A 20,376-nucleotide genomic window follows, 5' to 3' on the forward strand; every position below is an offset into this window, starting at 1 on the left:
TCCTTCTCTCCTTCTGAGAGCATACAGCATTTCCCAGCTTCAGGGAGAGATGGAATGCCAGCTTAAGCAGGATATGTTGGTCAAGCTGAGGACTCAACTGTCCGGGAAGGCTGACCTGGAGGCTTTCATCTTCCTAGAGCTGGAGCCAGATGATCAGAAGGAGGAGATGAGCGGGACTGAGGGTGATTATTTGTAAGGATGCTATTGCAGGGAAATTAATCGCTGAAAGACTCTGCAGGTGGAGGCCATTTGCACTCTCAGACCACACCTCAGACCCACATCTCTTTACGCAGAGGCTAGTGCCTTGTCAAGCTCTCCCCACACCACCTCTTTGAATAAAGCTAACTGCTTGATTTCACTGTTCACATACATTCTTCTAGATGTGAGGTCCATGGGCTTTCCACCTTTTCAGCCAGCAGCAGCAGCTAACGTGGCAGGTTACGGCCAGCACTGCACTTCGCTGTGGCTCAGGGGACACCACCGAGCAGCAGAAGGTGGAACGTGTTTTCTCTGCTTTGCAGAACCAGGGAGAAGGACCAGGTGTGAAGTCCCCAGAACAGTGCCAAAGAATGCCAGTTACGTAGAGGATTTCCACAAACAGTGCAACAAAGAAAACATATATCGGTACATGTATATTATATATTATTGCTTACTATTTACAAGTATTGGAAAGTTTTCTCTCTGATTCTCCTCTTATTTATTTTATTATAATCAATCTGATAAAACTGACAGAATTATCTGTGGTATTAGGACAAAACATTCTTTTGCTTCAGTCCTTCTTTCTCTTTTTCCACTTTTTTTAACCACCAATAGGCCTCTTAGTACACTTTTATTATATGATTAAACACGTAAACATAAAAATATCAGCTGGTGAATTTAGAGTTTTTTATTAAAACTGGGGATTATGAATTCAGACACAAGAAAAATTCCAGTGCTAAACAAAGATGCACAGAGCCTGTACTTTTTATCACAGATGGTCTCAATGATTAGGAAAGATGAACACTTACTTCATACCAGAGAAACTATGTAGAAACTATGGTAAAAAATGACACAAATAAATAGCAAGCCATGGAGAATTTTTTCCTAAAAGAATGGCTCAGCAACCATGAGCAAATCCAAGTCTTGTTCATTGGCCTATTCATTAAATGTATATATAAAATATAATAATCTACTAGAAAATATTGAAAATGTAGTGGATGTGTTAGTGAAAAATGTCACTGAAAAATAAAGTCAAAATCAAATCCATAAATTCCCTTTTTGCTCAAGGTAGCTAGCAAGTACACATGCTGCTGTGGGCCTTGCTTGGTGTTGTTTTAATGTAAATGGGAAAAGAACATTTTTGCTAGGCTTTTTGGCAGAGGTATGAAAGATACCTGTGTGGGAAACCAAATAAAGAAACTGACCAAACTGGAAGTAAGGAGAAATAAATGTTAGGAAAAAGATAAAATGAAAGGCCGAGTACAAGCTGGTGGTGAATGTGAAATGGCACCTTGAATGAAGTTCCAGTTCTCATCTGTGATTTATTGATACAGTCTCTGGACACTTGTGGTTTATTTAAACAGGAAAAATAGTTGCTATGTACAACTACCATTGCTACTCAGCAACCTGTGGAGTTACTGAGAGCTGCGACGAACTTCTGAAAGCAGATTTACCCCTATGCAATTAGTGGCTTCTGGTTGTGCCAATATCCACTGTTGGCCATTCTTACCTCTGATTCCCCTCCTGATATGCTTCATTGCTATAAATCAAATCACGTTATTTGCTGAAGGACCTGGGAGAATGATTTGTGGTATGAAGGTGAAAGGTTTCTTTGCTGATCTCTGTCAGGGATCAGATGTGCAGAGCCTGAATAGCAGAGTAACCTGACCTGCAGTTTTAGAGGACATTGTGGAAGAACTGCACCCTTAGAATCAACAACTATTATTCTATCAAGATAATGAACCACGGGAATTAATTCAGTGGTTGTCAACTGGAAAGGCTAAGAACAGAAAAGCAGATATTTACAACCCATCCTACAAAGAATTAGAGGATGCTTGTATGTTCTTGAGAACGTGACACTGGGCCTCAGGGTCTCAGCTTTGTGTATACACTTGTGAGGGCTCACCAACCTTATAACAGTAAAGAATATAGCATTAAGATAACTTACAGATGTTAAATGAGTGTTTGGATGTCTACATAACCTAAAACTCCACAAGGGAAAGGAAAAGTCAATGAACTGAGGCCCTTTTAATCCAGGAACACAGCACCCACAAGGAACAGAGGAGGGAGGGTACTCCCGTGCCATCAGAGGAAGATATGAATTGCTTCAAAGATGTCCTATTTATCCAGACCCTTGGACAATATCTCCTTGAATGATCACTTTCTTTAGTATCCCCATCTGGTCATGACTTAGGTATGTGCATGTCCTTTTTAAAATCCTTAAAATACAGATCATTCTCGGTGACCAGCTAAAAAGTGATTTATTGTACCCAGAGTGCTGTCTTTGCCTTGAACAGAACCTAGAAGATAACCTAGAGCAGTTCCTTCTTTTTCTGTAGTCACCTATGGCATTTCGTTTTCTCTTCAGTGAGGTCCAGGAAAGGGATAAGGTGTGGTTGTGCTATTCCTGCTACAAGCTCTGGAGCATCTTTGCATTTCATCGTTCTTCTGAGAGGGATGTGTGCTGTGCCAGGTGTATCCCAGCCCATTATCATCATGCTTCTGACACTGCTGCACTGCTGCAGAAAGCAAAGGGATGAGGGGTGAAATGCACAACTAGGTGACCTTCACCCCAACCTGCCCATGTGGGGGAAAGGGTGCCCTTTCTATTCATTCTATTCATGATTTGCAATTTGTGTGTAGCCTGTGACAGAGGTGCAAACACTTAATAATTAGGAGCAGAAAAAGATTTGCTAAGCCCCAGCAGAAGACTCTACCAATTAGAATTGTAATTAAATGCAATAGATGTACCAAATGGGTAATACTAGGAGAGGAGGAGTGTGTAATCTGCTGAGCCATACTGGCTTCAAATTAAAACTGCTTGCTGATTCTTGACCAGCATGCGTGTGAGCAAGGCAGAGATCTGCAGACAGTGGGAGGCTGCAGTTCAGAGATGTTCTATATGTTTAGGTGGCTTGGTTGTCTGTGCTCTAAAAGGTGTTTGCACCAACCATAAATGTGCTGGCTCCCCATCACGAGCAGCAAACACCCTAGTGTGAGAGAAGCAGAGCATAAACTGGGGTACAACAGCTTTCTGCACCTGTGCTAATTCTCCACTGACAGCTCATGTATCTACCTGACCTTGTCCTGTGCCACCAAAATGTTGCAGGCTGGAGGAATGTGAACAGCTGATGAAATGGCCATCTTGCATGATAGTGACTTTCATGAAAGTTAACTGTGGTTTTGCTCTGTGCTGTTGTGACACGTTTATTAAAAATAACAATGTATTTAACTGAGACTTCATTAAATGGTCATGGATTTGTTCTAGTTATGAGGTGTAAATAAAATTATGAAACTTGAGTAGAACTGTTCTTTTACTAACAATGTGTGACAAGCACATGGAGTATGAGACACTGGGAGTGATTCAGGTGCCTAATCCTATCTCTACAATACTGTTTTAGACACCTCTGGGTGTCAAGAGGCTTCTGTTTGAGACTGTCAAATATATAAAAGGACCTGTGGGAGTCCTACACTCTTTGGGGCATAGCTGGAGGACAGCTGGGGTATCTGTGAATTACATATACTTTTGAATACCTTCAGATGCCTATATGCAGGCAGCTGAATCTACCCATTGAATCACAGAGGCTGTAAACATGAAATGGAAGCCAAGGTGTTGCTCCATGAAATCATAGAATATCTCAAGCTGGAAGGGACCCATAAGGATCACAGAGGCCTACTCTCTGCTTTTGCAGGACTACCTAAAACTAAACCATACAACTAAGAGCATTGCCCAGGTGCTCCTTGAACTCTGACAGGCTTGGTGCCATGACCACTTCCCTGGGGAGGCTATTTCAGTGACCCAGCATGCCCTCAGTGATGAACTTTTTCCTAAAGTCCAACCGCAATTTTCCCTGAGGTAGCTTCCTTCCATTTCCTCGTGTCCTATGGCTGGTCACCAGAGGGAGGAGATCAGCACCTCTCCCTCTGCTGCCACCCCTTGGGGAGGTTTTAGACAAAAGATTGCAGAAGTTTGTGGGGATGAGTGTTCAAAAGTTGTAGTCTTTGTTGGGACAGGTCTTCTAAATGGTTAATTATCTGATATTGTGCTGCCTAAATACCTCTGCTTGGTTTTGGACTAACAAGTTTCTCTGAGCATGGTGTACCAAAGGGGAGAATATGCCAAGAGAGAGACAGTGCAAGCTCTACAGCAGAATGTTGAGAGAAATTTAACAAAAAGGAGAAAAAAAAGAAATGAAAAAGTATAGTTATATATTGTGTGTGCATCTATCTATATTTATATTCCATATATGTTTATTCCAATTCATTTCATGATGTGGAATTGTGACAATATATTGATGTCCAGTGATCAGTAAGTAGCAATGTTCCTATTATTAAAAAAGTGTTCTAATGTGAAATAAAGTTCTATATAATAATTACAAGTCAGAGTGGTAGGCATGTGGTGGCATGAAAAAGTCTGAAAAGCTACTGTTTCCTACCAAGAACGTAAACATCAAGTACCGACCCACAACAAAAAATATCCAACTTTTCTTTTGGGTGTAGCACCACATGGAGATTGTGATCTTGACCTTTCACTTCTTCAGTGACGAGTTTAAAAGCAAATTCATGGTGTTTCATCTCCTGAACTTCCTGAGTCTTAGTCTTTCCCAAGATATTATGTCAAAGAAATTCTTCAGATTTTCAGTTGCTCCTTGTAAGTTGTGTTTTCTAGAACTTTGATTGTTCATTTGTATCTCCTCATTTCTCTTCAGTTGAGCTACTTCTTGAAGTTCTGTACAAAAAAAAAAAAAAAACAAAAACGGGTGTAAAATTCCAACTGAGGCCATACCAGTAGAGCAACAGGACTGCTTCACTTGTTTATAAGAATGCAAGTCTTTTTTAGGTGTCCCAGGGCAGTGTTAACTCTTTCTTGTAACAGCATGTTAAACTTGTGAGTCACCACCCATTCCCAGACTCCTTTCTCTCCAGCCACAAGCTCTGTGCCTATATTTGTGCAGCTGATCATTCCTGCCACCGGGAAGTATGGCGCTCAGCCCTATTTTTTCTTCCGAAATATTATTTTCAGCCTACTCCTTTACATCAACATGAATTTAAGGATTATTTTGTGCAAAGTTAATACGCATACTTTGCTCCTTCATCCATCCTTTCAAGGAAAATAGTTGGAACGAAACGAAAATAATTACAATGCAAATTAATAAAATATTGAAAACCCTGTGTAAAATCTTACTGGAGATATTTTTTTGGTTTAGCAGAAGAAACCAATAAATACCCTCCAGGATCAATGCCTCTGCCAGATTTCAAGCAGTTCATAGGATCTTCTTCTAGAGTTTCCTTACGAGAATTTTGTATGAAGTAGTGTAAAATGCTGTAATTAAGTCATGTTATTTTCTAAGACTAACAAGGTTAATGGAATCATGAAAAAGGCTACTTTATTTGATTTGTCTTGGTTTCTTATAGACAAATTTGTTGCCTGTTTATTAATGTTATTTTTCTGGCATCCAGGTGGTACAAGTAGAATGACTATTTATTCTGGTACCTCTCTTTTCCTGTCCCCCTCTTCCCTTTTAAAAAGTTATGTTTGCCCTTTTCATCTCTTCTGGTGCTTTGCTCATAGACTGTGGATTTTATGAGAAAGATTCAGAAGGTTCCTCATCCAATTCCCTCAGTTCCTTAGAAGAAAGGCCATCAGACCCAGCCTGCTTGAAATAATCGAATTACCTGTATGCCCTCTTACCTTAAGATAATGCCTTGCCTTGTTGTCATGTGTGTTCATTAGTCTGTTATGATGCTGACTGGTCCATACTTCAGTATTTAAACTACATTCAAGTGAGAGTGTTAGCAATGAACCCATAGCACAAATTGCTGTGTTGGAATGGGAAAAAGTTAGTTCATTCATACGACTTCATTCTTGAAAGAAGGTTGTAAAAGCATCTCAAAAAGACATTCACATCTTACAATAATACTAAAGACTACTTTGATCAACACAGTGCTAACTAAAAGAGGGAACTCCAAAGAGGAAATTTTAACCTAAATATTTAGGCTCCCATTGTCAGACTAGCTACTGGGGAGACGATCTTGGCAGTAAGCATATAAAACCCACGACACGGGAAGACAAGCCGAGACATGTAGGATCTCATTTCACCATGATAAGGAGTTTTACCTGCAGATGAAGGGACTGGTGATGGAAATTAACAGCGGTATATATCCCTCACCAGCGTTTGCAGCAGGATGGGACAGCAGAAGCTGGAGGTGTGGGACAGGCCTCTGCTGAAATCCCTTTTACACGGGTCTTAGGAAATGGAGAGATTGCATTTTGGGAGGGGATGAATTTGCACGGCTCCAAAAACTCCCGCAAAAGGAATAAAGAAAGATCACTGTAAGGAGAACACCATATCTCACCAACAGTAAATGACATAATTCCTACACTGAATGGTACCATTGTGTTTCTGAAGCTTGATCTCATCAAAGGATATCACCAGCTGCAACAAGCTTCTGCTTTCTATCTGCCAAATGTTTCAGCACATACTGGTCTGAGATGGTACGAAAAGCTAACATCTGGAGTTTATTCAGCCACAGAAATTTTTCAAGATATGCCTCCATGTATTATTTTAGTACACCTCCAATATCCTCAATGGCACTGATGACTTCATAGAACATGACATAATCCATAAAGCCATATTTCACTGTCTTATTGTACAAAAATTCCCCTCAGAGCAAATACAAATGCTTCTCAAACAAAGCCGTCCTTTAATTTTCAGTCATATTTTTTCACCCAAGTCAAAGCTTTTTAACCTGAAGAAGGTAACAGCAGCTGACACAGCAATAGCTCCCAGAGATGCTAGGGAAGATCAGGTTTTTCTCATGGGTAGTCCACAGACACCCATGAAATTTCAACATTAAGGCCTCTTTTTATGGCAACTTGATGTTCAGTGCATCTTGTTACTGCTTGCCTTGTTTGTGAACATTTTTTCTTAATATGCCAGCTTATAAACAGAACCTAAAATAACAAGTACACTGAAACAAGGATGATTCTGAAGGGAAAAAAAAAAAAAAAAGAAATTTATTAAGACAATATTTGCCATTAAGGATTTGCTGCTTTTCACTTTGAGTTATATTGAAGCAAGCTTTCATTAATTTGTTTACTGCTTGGGGAGTGACTATGCAAGCACAGACTAATAACCAAAGCGCTTGCCCAGTGTCTCAGGTGCGTTTTGCACCCTCTGAGCCAAGAACTGTGCTAACAGGCTAAGGACTACAGGGACCTTGTTATGGTGTTAGCTATAATCAAGCTAAAAGTAAAGTAATACCGACTTTGTCTGATTTCTTTACCCTCAGCAGATAACAGCACTTTTTGGTCCAGATTTGCTCGTGTAACTAGCCACTGTCAATGCCACAAAGAAGTTTAGCTCAGCAGAAGCAAGGAATGGATACTCTAAAGTAAGTGGAATATGCAGACCATGTACAAGATGAGTGGAATAAAAGGATTTTTTTTTAAAAAACCGGGGATATTTACAAAAGAAGGAGTGACAGGAGAAGGGCATAATTATGAGAATGATTTGTGGTCCTTAAAAATTCATACACTGAGAAATTTAAGGAATTCACCCATTTATCTCATCAAAGAGAAATTTAGAAGGCAGTTTGCCTGCGGCCTATAATTAGGGTCTTTAAGTTCTTTTGTAAGCATTCAAGTGCATAACAATATCCCACAGTTAAAAGGGAAAGATAGAAAAAAAAAATTAAATGAAAAGGATACTTATCTAGTCTTTTTGCAGAGAGAGCTTTTTGTGCTGGCTGATTTTCACCACTGAAGTAGCTTGCCATGGCTTTTGGACGATTCTCTGTCATTTGGGATGTTAAGCTTAGAGTGGATTTTTCCCAAAAGATATTTGTTTAGTCTAACCACATGTTATGCACTCTGTGTCTAAATCGCAGGGGTTAGTCTTCAGTTACAAAGGCTTTGTTTGTATGCCTTGTTGGTTGCATGAGAGAGGAAGAATGCTGGTGAAGTACCTCCTGCTGAACAGTTTTTCATTTAAAAGCTTAAAATGTGTAGGATGGCGCGGTGACCTTGAAAACTCAGAAAAACCATTGAGCATCCACCACTATCTGTGGTAATGCATGAGCTAAATAGACGATATGCAGGAATCGTGTATTTCAAGGGCTTCAGCTGACAGTACCTAGGATTGCCAGGGGCTATTATCTGGACTACTTATCTTGTCACTTAATGTTCTTTTGATCATGTCATTGTACTGAAGCCGCAAACGTCTGTGTCTTGCAGAAGCATCAAGAGGCATTCAAGGACTATGAACAGTCTGACACCAAAGATTTAGAGTTGTCAGAATCAGTTGCTTGTTGGAGACAGCAATGGTGTAGGGTTATTTAATTAATGGGAACGTTTTCCAGAGGTGGTACTGTCTTAACTGCAGTATCACACACGACTGCAGTGGAAATTTTCTTTCAGGCTTACTTGTGTTGTCTGCATTAATGTGGCTGTCTGATCTTCACTCAATTTCTTTTCAACTCCAAGGTTCTGACCTAATGACTCGCCAAATATCCAAATTCTTTCCAAAGTGAATTACATGAAGACACCGTTGTTAGAACTTGCTTAAAGGTCTGTGATGCTCAAGAGGATCAGTGTTTGTTTGTCAGGCTGTTTCAGAATGGGTCTGCCTGACAGCATGAGAAGCATAAAATAGCAGTTCAGAAATATTACTTCTAAATACCTTTTTTTGTTTGGGGTTGGGTTGGTTTTTTTTTTTCTTTCTTTCTTTTTCCCATCCACATCAGGAGTAAACTAAGGCATTGTTTTGTAAACAAATGCTGGTCTGTTTCTATTCTTCCTGTGCTGGCTGTCTGGGGGTTTTGAAGGGGCATTGCAGGACGACAGGAAATTCAGGGTGGAAGGACTCCAGGAAGTTCCTCCAGGGCTGTTCTCTGTGACCAATTTAATGAGGACTCCAGCAAATAAGATCAGTAAGGTAACCTTGAGATCGAGGGCTGGAAAGATACCTGATATGCATCCTGAAAGCTCACAGCAGAGCTTTTAGTCTGTTCCCAGAGTAATGCAAGCTGAGAGGCCATTCCACTCGTTGAGCTGCTCTTTGCTTTGACCTTGTAAACAGGCTCATTTCTTTGCTGTAGCACTTGTGGGTTTTGTGGTCGTCTTCTTTTTATTTGAAAGTGTTAAAACACATTGAAGCCCAACTCTGTCTTCACATGTAATTCCCACTAGAAGCAGGATCTTGTACCCTACTACTGACCTGCCCTGTAGGCACAATTGCAGAGACGGTGTAATAACGAAGGACAGATCACTTGCCAGCCAGGCAACAGTCACAAGTTACCAGTGCCAAGTAGAGAATGAGGTTGCTCTGTGTGATCCAGTTTGTGATTTTTCTCATTTCTTCAGATACAGCAGAGACTGCAGAAAGTGACCATATAACCATGAGTCAATGACCCCTCTTTGTTCTCCAAACTTTGTTGTTAAGGGAACTGAAGAGGTAATGCTTTTGTGCTCAGGAGCCAAAAATTAGATTAAAGCCAGAGACTTGTTTCTAAAAGTTCAGCAAGGTCCTTTTCTTTCAGTATGTGTCTCTGTTTCCCATAAGCGGGCAGAAGGCTAACTGGTATATCCCTAAGGTTGTATTGCCATTTGAAATGGTTCTTCTTTAAGGGTTGGCTGTCTGGTGGGTCTTTGCCATAATGTTTTGTGGTGGTGGTGGCGGTGCGGTGGTGGTGGCTTTTTACATTTTCATTTTAATCATCTGAGAGTGACCCGCAGGGTCTGGGTGGACTTTCCACTACCTCTGCACATATCAGAGGGCATTTCCTTGCCTGATCTGTGTGAAAGGAGTTCTCATGCAAGCCAGCACAGCTTCAATAGGGATATTCTCTTTTGTTCTTCGGATTCTCTAGGGGCTATGTTCCCTCTGTCCATCTGCCTTGCTGGGGATGTGTTTTTAAGTCTCCTTAGCTGGAAAGCTGGTTTTCATGTGCTTTCATCTCAAGTTGCATTCATTAGCAGGAACCTTTCAAATGCAATTTGGTGTAAGCAGCTGAAGCATGCTTTTTCTTCTGTTTCTTGCCTGTGTTTGTATGAACTTTTGAAACCACACTGTTTATTTTATATGTTGTAAATAATTATAAACATATTTATATTGTGTAACATACAATGCAGATATTCATGTGGCTTTTGCATTAGCCTGTCTTAAATTAATAATTGGTTCAAGTTAACTGGTTAAGAAGTTAACTTCATCCAAAGAATCAGTAAATTACACAATGGGGATACTGGGATATCCTAACGATCACCCAGGGTCCCCAGCAAGTTCTCCAGGGTATGCAAATAGTGGCAGACTGTGCCCTGCTGGGGTCAGCAAGTTTGCGTGGAGCACATGAGCACATGAAAAGGTCTGTCACATCAGGAAAAGAGGATATCCACCCGTGTAACAGTTTTACTTGGTGTTTAGATTGCCTGCCCTGAAGTCTGGTTGTTCCGTATCTGTGGTAGTAATGCACTTTCTGTCTTCCAGTGTGGGGACAATGAAAAACAGTGATTAATCCTTGCTCAGGACTTGCTAGACACCCTTCTAGGATGGGGATTGTTTTGGTTTTGGGGTTTAAGCTTGTTACATGTTCACCTTTAACTAAGTTAGCTCCTGGCACTATGGAAATATTGCAGGTGACATCTTCATTTTCAGAGTTTACCATCACTATTACCTCCAAACCTCCTCAGCATTTTCCATTTTTTTTTTTAATTTAATTTTTTTTTAATGTATCTGTGACCCCAGGAGTCATTTAAAGTCTTTAATAAATCTGAAGCTGCATGAGAGGAAGATGCAGCAGTTGAACATACATTTTTTGATCTCCAGTATCCCCTTCTACCTTCTTTTATAATAAAGATGTATTTTTCTCAGTGGGATATATTCTTACTGGTAACTTTGAATCTGAACATATTAAAAAAGGAAATATTCCATGTGTTTACCATGGTAATGTTTTGCTCATCTCAGACCTTACTCTGGAACATTTTTAAAAGGATATGCTGGCCATTTATGAAATGAAAAGTCAGTTCCTTTAAAATGTTTTGTTAATATGCAATGCCAGGGAGACAAAAATAAAGAAATGATTTTAACAATTTAAAAGTTTTTCTATAATTACAGGTATATTATTTTTCATTTTTTTAGTTAGGAGACAGTAGTCTAAGCAGGACAGTATTACACAATTGGGATGATAGTGAGAGAAGATACGCTCAGCTTCACTAGTCCTGTTGGACTTGGTAAGTGGACTTGTTAGGATTCCCGTACAGACAAATGAGATGTCATGTTACTCAGTACCTTTTCCCAAGCACATAACTGAAGATTTAAAAGATACCGTAGGCAGCATTTACCTATATATATACACCAATTTTTAAATGAAATTATGCTGTCCAGGATAACTCATCATGCCAAGGTGAAACATACTGGTGAATTAATTAATAAGCATGCTAATCGTGTTTTGTTCAGTATGAATCCCTTGCTAACGTTGCTTCACTGGGGAGAGGATTTTAATGAGGGTCCTGCCCAGAAAAACCTGGTATTCTAATTATGAATGAGAGATGAGAAAACAGAGGTAATAATACCCATAAAATTAAACACAGTTTGTTAGGCCTGTTATTTTTATATCTATAATTGGATGTTCTTCTGTATGAAGCACCACTATATCAGCATTGCTGAGGAGCAGGGCAAAGTCTACCTTGAAGAGCTCTGGGCTGAGCTGACAGCTCCAGATGAATGACCAAGCCGTCAAACGGGTGGATGACTGCTGCCACCTTCTCCCAGTCCTGGTGCTCGCCCTGCTCCTCGCTGCACACCTGCCACCTGGCATCCCTGTGGATCTGGTATTCCCCTGAGGAGACAGAACTTTATTATTTCTCCTTCTTCCTCTCCCTCCCTCTCTCTCTCAAAATCTATCTGCAAAGTGACCATAGTTCAGCATACCAGTGAGCTTTCAGGCATTCTGGAAGTGATACGTCACCAGAAACTGACCTGTTGACTTAAGTAATCATCTTTCTAGTTGATATACAAGGAATCAGTTGTGCTTAGTTGATTTAAAAGGATAATCTCGTCCATTCTGACTAAGCAGACATCAGATGGGTTTCCACAGTGTGGAGCCTACGGGAGGTCCTAGGTTTGCCTGTTCTCACCAGCTGAGCTAACAGGAAACTGCTGAGCTGTAGAAACACTTCTGCTAATTTCGAGTTTGCAAGGGACATGTTTATAATGATGGTCTCCTTCCCTTTCTTCTCGCTTTCCTCATCCAAACAGAAACTAACCTAACATAGAGTTCAAAATTACTCTGTCAGGCACTTTTGAGGGGCTTCAACTTAGGAGGCTGCTTGGCTTCCTGGATGGAATTTCATCCATTGATGTGCATCTCAGATGTCTACATGCATGCAGACTAATTTGTTATGGTGACATTATGTCTACTAAGAAGACAGTTACAATAGCGCAGCTACCTGCACTAGAGCTTCTGCTGCTCTGTGTTTGTATGGCATTACCTAGGTGATGCTGGTGGAGAATCTGGAGGAGTTCATCTCCAGAACATTTACCACAAGCTCTAAAACCAAGGAATGCATGTTTATTTTCAGACAGGCATGCATTTTTAAACATGTAGACAGCAGTTCATTGTCTTACCTCTTTTCCACCTCTTTCTAGTGTCTTTCTTTCTACTTTGCCTGTAGCTTTACTTGTGCTACCTGTGGTAGGAAAGCATTTACACACTGAATGCTCTTGGACATATGAATTTCTTTATTATTTTATTTATGGATAAAATAATGTTTAATTCCAATTGACATTGTCTATCCAAAAGCAAAGCATGAAAGTGCTCAGATAAAAACCCTGTTTTCCTGTAGAAACTGTTTGATTGAAAATTGTATTTGAGCCCTGATTAGCAGCACCCTATGCTTGTTATCTATGGAAGGCTATTTGATAACACGTGATGAGGCGACTAAGCATGTGACCTACTCCATCACAAGGAACCAGTCACGGCCATCCCCCTGTACAAATGTCAAAAACTGAAGGTCCAGAAGGTTTAAATGCCATTGGATTTATGGTGATCCTTGCTAAGGACTGCCACACTGTTGATGGTGAAACTGTAGCACTGCCCTCTGCATCGCAGCTCCCAGCTCAAAATTAGAAAACTTTCTTCTTCTGCAGCTCCAGAGAAACTAGGTTTCCTGCCCTAGATTTAGAAAAGGCATTGGCATTGCTCTAATAACCTGCAAGCTTGTCATGCATCTGCTTTAACTGTTTGTTATTGTTTCCACTATGACTGAACTAGGATAAAGGACAAGGACTAGAAGCAACGGTTCAAAAGGACAACAAGCAGCGGTTTAGTAGAGCATGTGGTGCCAGATGGTACTGATTACAGGTACGGGCTGGATGGGCCAGGACGTGAGTCATTGCTCTGTTTACATGAGTGAAACCAGAGTATCAAGAGCGACATTTACAAAAATACCCAGCAGATCAATTGGTGAATGTAGATGATACTAAATATACATTTATAGGCTACAATTGTTCCACCATTAAAAACTGGAGGGAAAGATATTTTAAGAAAAAATGAAGAGTAGACAGCTATTGTACCATATATGGCCACATCAGACAGGGACTCCAACAGAAGGGGGATGAAAAATAATGTGCATTTTATTTTGAGATTAAAAGGTCGATTCTGCACCAAGACCGAGTAATTGGTTGAGGCAGAAGGAGAGGCCAGAGCAGAACAGAGACTCACCTCTCTATCCAGCGCTGCCGAGCAGACCCCCTCTGCCAGAGGGACGCAGCTATGGTCTTTGAGGTAAAGTAGTGGCAGCAGTGGAAATCAAGCATGAAATTAAGTCACAAAAGGTCAAACAGAATTCTCATTTCAATCATCACAGACAAGTTTTATGGTCCAAGAAACAGGACCTTAAAGGCCTTTAGCTACATTTTTAAGAGGTAGAGAACTCTTCAAGTGTGTTTCTCCCAGCAAATCCCAAACAGTGTAATGAAAACAGTCCTTATTAAAATAAAGCACTTGAAGTATGTTGTCAGAACGTATATGAATCAAGGGGTAAGGCTTCATGGAAGAACTTGGAACATAAATGTTAAATTCCCCTCAGCTGAAGTAGAGGAAGAATGTATACAAAAGAAAATTACAAATGGAGAAATGTGAAGTGTTTTTACATTGCTGGCTAAGGGGAAGCTAACTGGGGGTGATATCCATATAGGAAATGATGTATTTTTACAAATAATACCTTGGAGGTTGTTGAATTAATGTGTTCTTTTGCCAAAGGGTGCTTTGTGGAGCATTACAAGAAGCATTATTTTTTCGGTCACTGTGCCTTTGAAAGTCAGTGTAACTTATGCACAAATACATAAAGCATCTACCTGCTACACAGACTGAACACACTCATCAGTGTAACATCCTTCATTATGTGGAAGAGTGCCTGTCTTGGAAGACGTGAGACAAGGTATCAGGGAATATATTTACCTGAAGAAAATGGAAGAATGGGTAGAGGGTTTAGATGTTATAATTTATACTGCTTCTTTGGCGAGTAAAAGGTCAAATTTTGAATGCAGATGTGCCATTCTCCATTCCCTTTTGCAGCACCTGAGCTTGGCCGGCACCACCTCCTATGCTTGCATCCTGCCCAGGGACACCAAGACATGGATATATTCTTTGCTCCTCCAAACATCCTACCGTCTTGAACTATTTTGTGCTGCATTCTTCCCAGCCCTTGAAAACATCTGATGGGTGTTCATCCATGAAAATAGAGCTTCTGCTTGTTTGTAAAACAAATATGGAAATTAAACCCATCCCTTTCCTCCCATGTGTCTCCTGTCATCCCCTCAGTTTTCTCTTCCTAAAAAAGGACTCCTACACCAGTGCCTCCCCATGTGCTTCTTTTAATAAACAGTCACCATGACCCTTTCGATGGGACCTCCCTTTCTGCTGGAGCTAGCTGACTGTTAAGTGTAAGCACATGTACTGACTGCCGTCTGTCCCCAGTTAATTTTCTTTTCCAAGCAGGTTTTGTTGCACATTGGTGCTGTAGTCAGTTAAAAGGTTTGCCTACCCTTGTTTTAAATGCTCCCTGATTTTCAGCTCAACTGGAAAAAAGAAGCCTCTGGAAGCAGGACACATGCTTGCTTGTTGCTTGAGCAAATGTCCGGCATGACTGTCTGTGGGAAGAAGCCCAGCCTTGTTTAATTGAAATACCCACGGTATTACAGAATCATCACTACATAGTTGACATTAACTGATTCTGGGTAACTAAGACATGCTTTTCACTCCAAATGCTACAGTTAGCAAAGGATTTAGTATCTCCGTGCATTAATGCCTGACTTTTGCATATTATTTAATAAGTTTCCAACGTACAGATAACACTGCTCAGTTAAGTGTAAACAATGAGCTAAACCAGACGGAACAAATAAGGGAAACAAGATCTGACTAATTATTAAAAATAATTATACAATAATTCAAGATTTAAAATTTTCGATCAAAACATGCTCTCAACATTTTGATTTTCTGTGAAATAGTAAAAAAAAAAAAGTTTTATTAATCCTGTTTTTATCCTGTGTTTTGACCTGCTTTAGGAATAATGTTTCTTCTTTAGTTAGCAGATTTGAAAAAAAATTGTTCACAATATGATAGAAATTTAGTTGATTTGGCAGTACAAGGAAGCTGGAGCAATACGGTTCTCTGCAAAGTAACATCGATGGTCAGTAAAATGCTGCATTACAGGACAAAATAAAGCTAGTAAAAGTTCCATGAGAATTTCACTGGATCCACTTCTAATTCCCACAGTCTGATTCAAACTAAAATGTGGGCTTTGACAACTAAAACAATGCCACAGGATAAAAAGAAGCTCTCACTGGAAGAGATGGACTTGACCATGGATATTTTAATGAGGGGTCACGCTTCTATACCAGAGATAATAATCCCCTTTCATGGGTGAGATATCTTTTATTTCATCATGAAAGCTATACTTGAGTATTACATTTGTTCACATTCAGTTATGGGATCTGAGTGTGCAATACTGCTTTGTCGTCCCCTGCGCTGTGCTTGGACTTACAATGCGAATGTCACACTGGGGATGGGTGACTTGACATTGACAAGTGATTTCTTGGCTTTTAGAAAAAAACCTTCTCCACATGACAGGTCCATCACACTATAAGGCAATTGTGTTCTTTCACTCTCTGTCTTACATAGCAAGGCACACCACAAATAAAATACTGCGCAGGGCAAGGATCGACAGAATGATGTTTTCCCTGAGACAGTCATAATCTTTTCATTTTTCCACTGTGCATTTGTTTAACTTAATCACTTATAAATTAACAGATTTATGAATCACTTAGCGTAGTTTACTTGTTGTATGTCACCATATATATTGATAATGCCATGAGAATATTAAATGCAATAATTCGTAATGTTATGTTGTGTAAGCTTTCTCAAGTAATTAAGTTCCTGATTTAAATCCCACTGAAATCAGTAATATAAACAGTGGATTTCATGAGCTTTGGATCAGCCCTGCTTTACAGTACTCTTGGTATTCCCGTCCTGGACTTAGCTTCTTGGTGAGTATAGGTGTTCCGGATGAAAAATGTGCATTTTGTGGGCAAGTAATTCCACCCAGGAGTTTACCCAGATGTGTGCACTATTTTCACAAGTCCACAGTGTGAGTTTATTGCTCCACAGAATTTATTAATCTTTATCCAGTCAGAGCATATCGGAATTTCAAAGCCCACCATGCAATCAGCTGGTCTATAAACTAGAAATCACCAGCAGAAAGGAATGTGCACCGATTGCAATACTTTGAACTAAAACAATTAAGTCAGAGATGAATGTAATTATCAGTTCTTGTTCTTTTTTTAATTTCAAACAAAATAACTGCACACAGCGGCTGGAAATGCATGCAGATGTGATCCACAGTTTCTTTGCGAATTCTTCTCACGTTTATTGGCCTCATTGATGCCAGGGAATTTATTATTGATTTGAGTTGGTGAATCAGATCTAAATCATATGCTTTATTTATTACCCACCTGAATATGATGAGCAAAGGTATAAAGCAAGTTATCTGGAAGTATTTTAGTTTCATAAATGTGGCAATGAGAGAACTTCCTCATTTAGTGCACCAGTTTAAAACAAAACATTGAGAGTTACTGATTCCAGATACAGGATGGCAAAGGTCTGGCAGTGGAAGGGATGAAAACCAAGGAACAGAAATTCAAATGGAAAAGAAATGCCCATCATAGAATTTGACTGTTTTTAAATTTGCCTTTTCATTTTGTAATTTCAATAGTATCCTTATTGCAGAATCAATTCACTGAAAGACTAAACAAACCTGGTATAAAAGAAATACTACTTACAGGTCATTCATCCATGCTACCAGTTCTGGAGAACTCTGAAGGTTTTAAAAATGCTATTACTTCATTTGTATCAGGAATATTGTTACAAAATTTTAGGAAATAAAAGGATTTGAACGAGTAGCAGCACAGTACTTAGAATGAAAGTTAAAAGACTTATTCTTCACAGTATTCTTGCAAGATAGATCTAGTACATTTCTCGTAAAACTGCAAATCCAGCAATGACCATTACTGAAGACTGGCCCAGATGGAGCTCTTGTTCTTAGCTCCTACATGTGCAAAATAACTTCTCCATGCTACTTTTTTTCAAAGCTTGCATTTTCTGTCAGGTTGTAATTTTATTCTGAATCCCATATCAATCTGAAAATCTCTTTTAATTTTCTTTACTGCTTTGAAATCTTTGCAGCATTCTGACAACAAAAGCACACTCTAACGTTCTAGGTTGAATGACGGGTAATGCCTAAATTGCCCTTGTTCTCCAAGTCAGGTTAAACTCTGGTCCCTTGTCCAACCATCTGTAAAACTCCCCTACGGCATATGTCCTGGTTTTCTTGTACTGGGAATTAATTGTTGAGCTGCAGACTGGATGTCAAGAGTGACATAATGTGGATGTAGCATGGAAAACCAGAGGGCTAGGGCTAAAAGTGAGACAGTTTAGAGACCTCCCCAGAGGTCTGGGAGGCTGCCTAACAAAATGCTTTGGCCTCCCAATCATACCCATCATATAATATATGCCCAATATAATAATGCACAGGGCCAGGTCCTGTCACTGCATTTTTGAATGAGTATTTATGCACACTGCAAACTAGCAAAATAAAACCCCAGACACTTGTCACCTTGATTTCACAGATTTTGCTTTAGACTAAGTTTTTCTTAAAATTCGTTTCAAGGAATCAAGCACATTCTGAACTAATCTTGCCTGGAAGTGCGAAGTTTATTAGCAGCTGAAATACTTCCTAGCGCACTTGCAATACTTGCATGCAGAATGAGCATACACACATAAAATGTGCCAGGATCCAAGGCATGCATTATCACATTCTAAACCAAGGAACATCTCTGTTGTGTACGGCATACTGTTGCAGGTAGTGGGAAAATACAGGACAATTTTTTCTCTATTAGTATACAATGGCTTCTTTCCAGATAAAAGTGTATTGCAATTGCACGTTGCCTTTGCAGTGTTTTCATGTGTGACCTTTGGCACCTCTTAAATATGGAGGGGTTCTCCTAATCCTGGAATGATGTTGAAGATGCACAGGTATGTTAACTGTTCCTTCTAGATGAGGGTCAAAATGTGCTAAGCAGTGGCTCTGTGCCGCAGACATGTGGTTTCGCACATACCATGGGTGCTGCACAGTCATGAGTGCGTTGTGCAGCCTGTCTCCCTGCCAGCACCGAGAGCACCATTACCTGCCCTAAGGTCTGGCCACTGCCAAAGAACGAATCAATTTCTTTTATTATATCTATTACTAATGTATGAGGCCCTTTAAATCCAAAAGCACAGGCTCTTGTTGCTTCCACTGAGGGTTGGATGGGGTCTTTGGGGAGGCATGATCTGTTTAAAACAATGGGTATCATGTAACAGTATTTTACATGCTGGGAAGTAGGGAATATTCCTGTTAAATCTGGGCTGTGTGGTGGGATCTCCAGTCCAGAAGGGACCAGCAGGTCAGATCACACAGTCTGACCTCACCGGTTTTAAATTTCACCCAGCAGCTCCTAAATGGAGCACACTGGCTCAGCCAGGAGTTTTTCAGCCTGATTACTAATGCGAGGTACTAAACTACTGCCTATCACGACTGGGAAATGGGAGCCAGCTGCGACACCCCCAAATCCCAAAAGCCTCTCCAAAGGAAGGAATCGATGGATTGAGGTGTCCCTTGTGCTGCAGGGCGTTATGAAAACCTTCAAATGCCCCTGGCACTCTGGCTTTAGGGAATTTCCTTTTCGCCCTCAAATCTAGCATCTCCTTCAGCTCCGTGCATGAAGGCAAAGCAGGAGACACCAAAGGATGGGTCCCTCTGCCAGGGACCATCCACCCCATTAGCTCCTGAGGAAGGAGAAGGGAAATGGCAATCTAGCTGCGCACAGAGAAAATAATTTTTTTCCTGGCTCCTGAGGGCATTGAGGAGGGAAATGCAGTTATATTTGTGGGAACAAGGAACATGGTCTGGCCTGCTGGTCCGTGAGAAATGCGTTCTCAGCCAATTCTTTTGAAAATGTCAGGAGGGAAACATAAAAATTTTACAAATTGCCCTGTAAAGTTATCAAATGAAATTCTGCGTTGGAAAATGGCATTTTCATTCAAACCTGACTGCAAAATAAAGGCTTTATAACACTACTAAAATAAAATAAAATATTTCATTTTATTAGACTCTTCATTTTGGCATAGTAACATGTTCCATTTATTCTGAATTGATTTTTTCCCATGATTCATGTTCCATGGTTTCATTTTGACAGAACCAAAAAATATTTAGTATTTCCTCTATTCTAATCCTTACCCTTTTTGTGCTTTGAAAGCTGCCCTGAAAAGCCCCTGATGGCAGCTAGGTGTCATTATTTTTGTTTCTACTGGTTTTGCTTGCCATTCCTTTTGTTATGAAAAGATTGCAATACCTCTGTTTCCACACATTGAGGCTAAGAGTACATTTTGAGGCAATTATTTATTATGTTCCCTAAATTCTTCTCTGAATCACTGTTTTCTAAGAAGAATCTTCTGTTTTCTAGGAACAGCCTTTCCTTTCTGTTCCCAAAGATGAACATGTTACTGTTTTCAGTGTTTGCAAACATGATCGTCAGAACTCTTAATGTTTTCTAGTAAGACTTTTCTAGATTTCTTCTTTACTGT

Source organism: Falco biarmicus, chromosome Z (assembly GCF_023638135.1).
Source record: "Falco biarmicus isolate bFalBia1 chromosome Z, bFalBia1.pri, whole genome shotgun sequence".
NCBI lineage: Eukaryota > Metazoa > Chordata > Aves > Falconiformes > Falconidae > Falco > Falco biarmicus.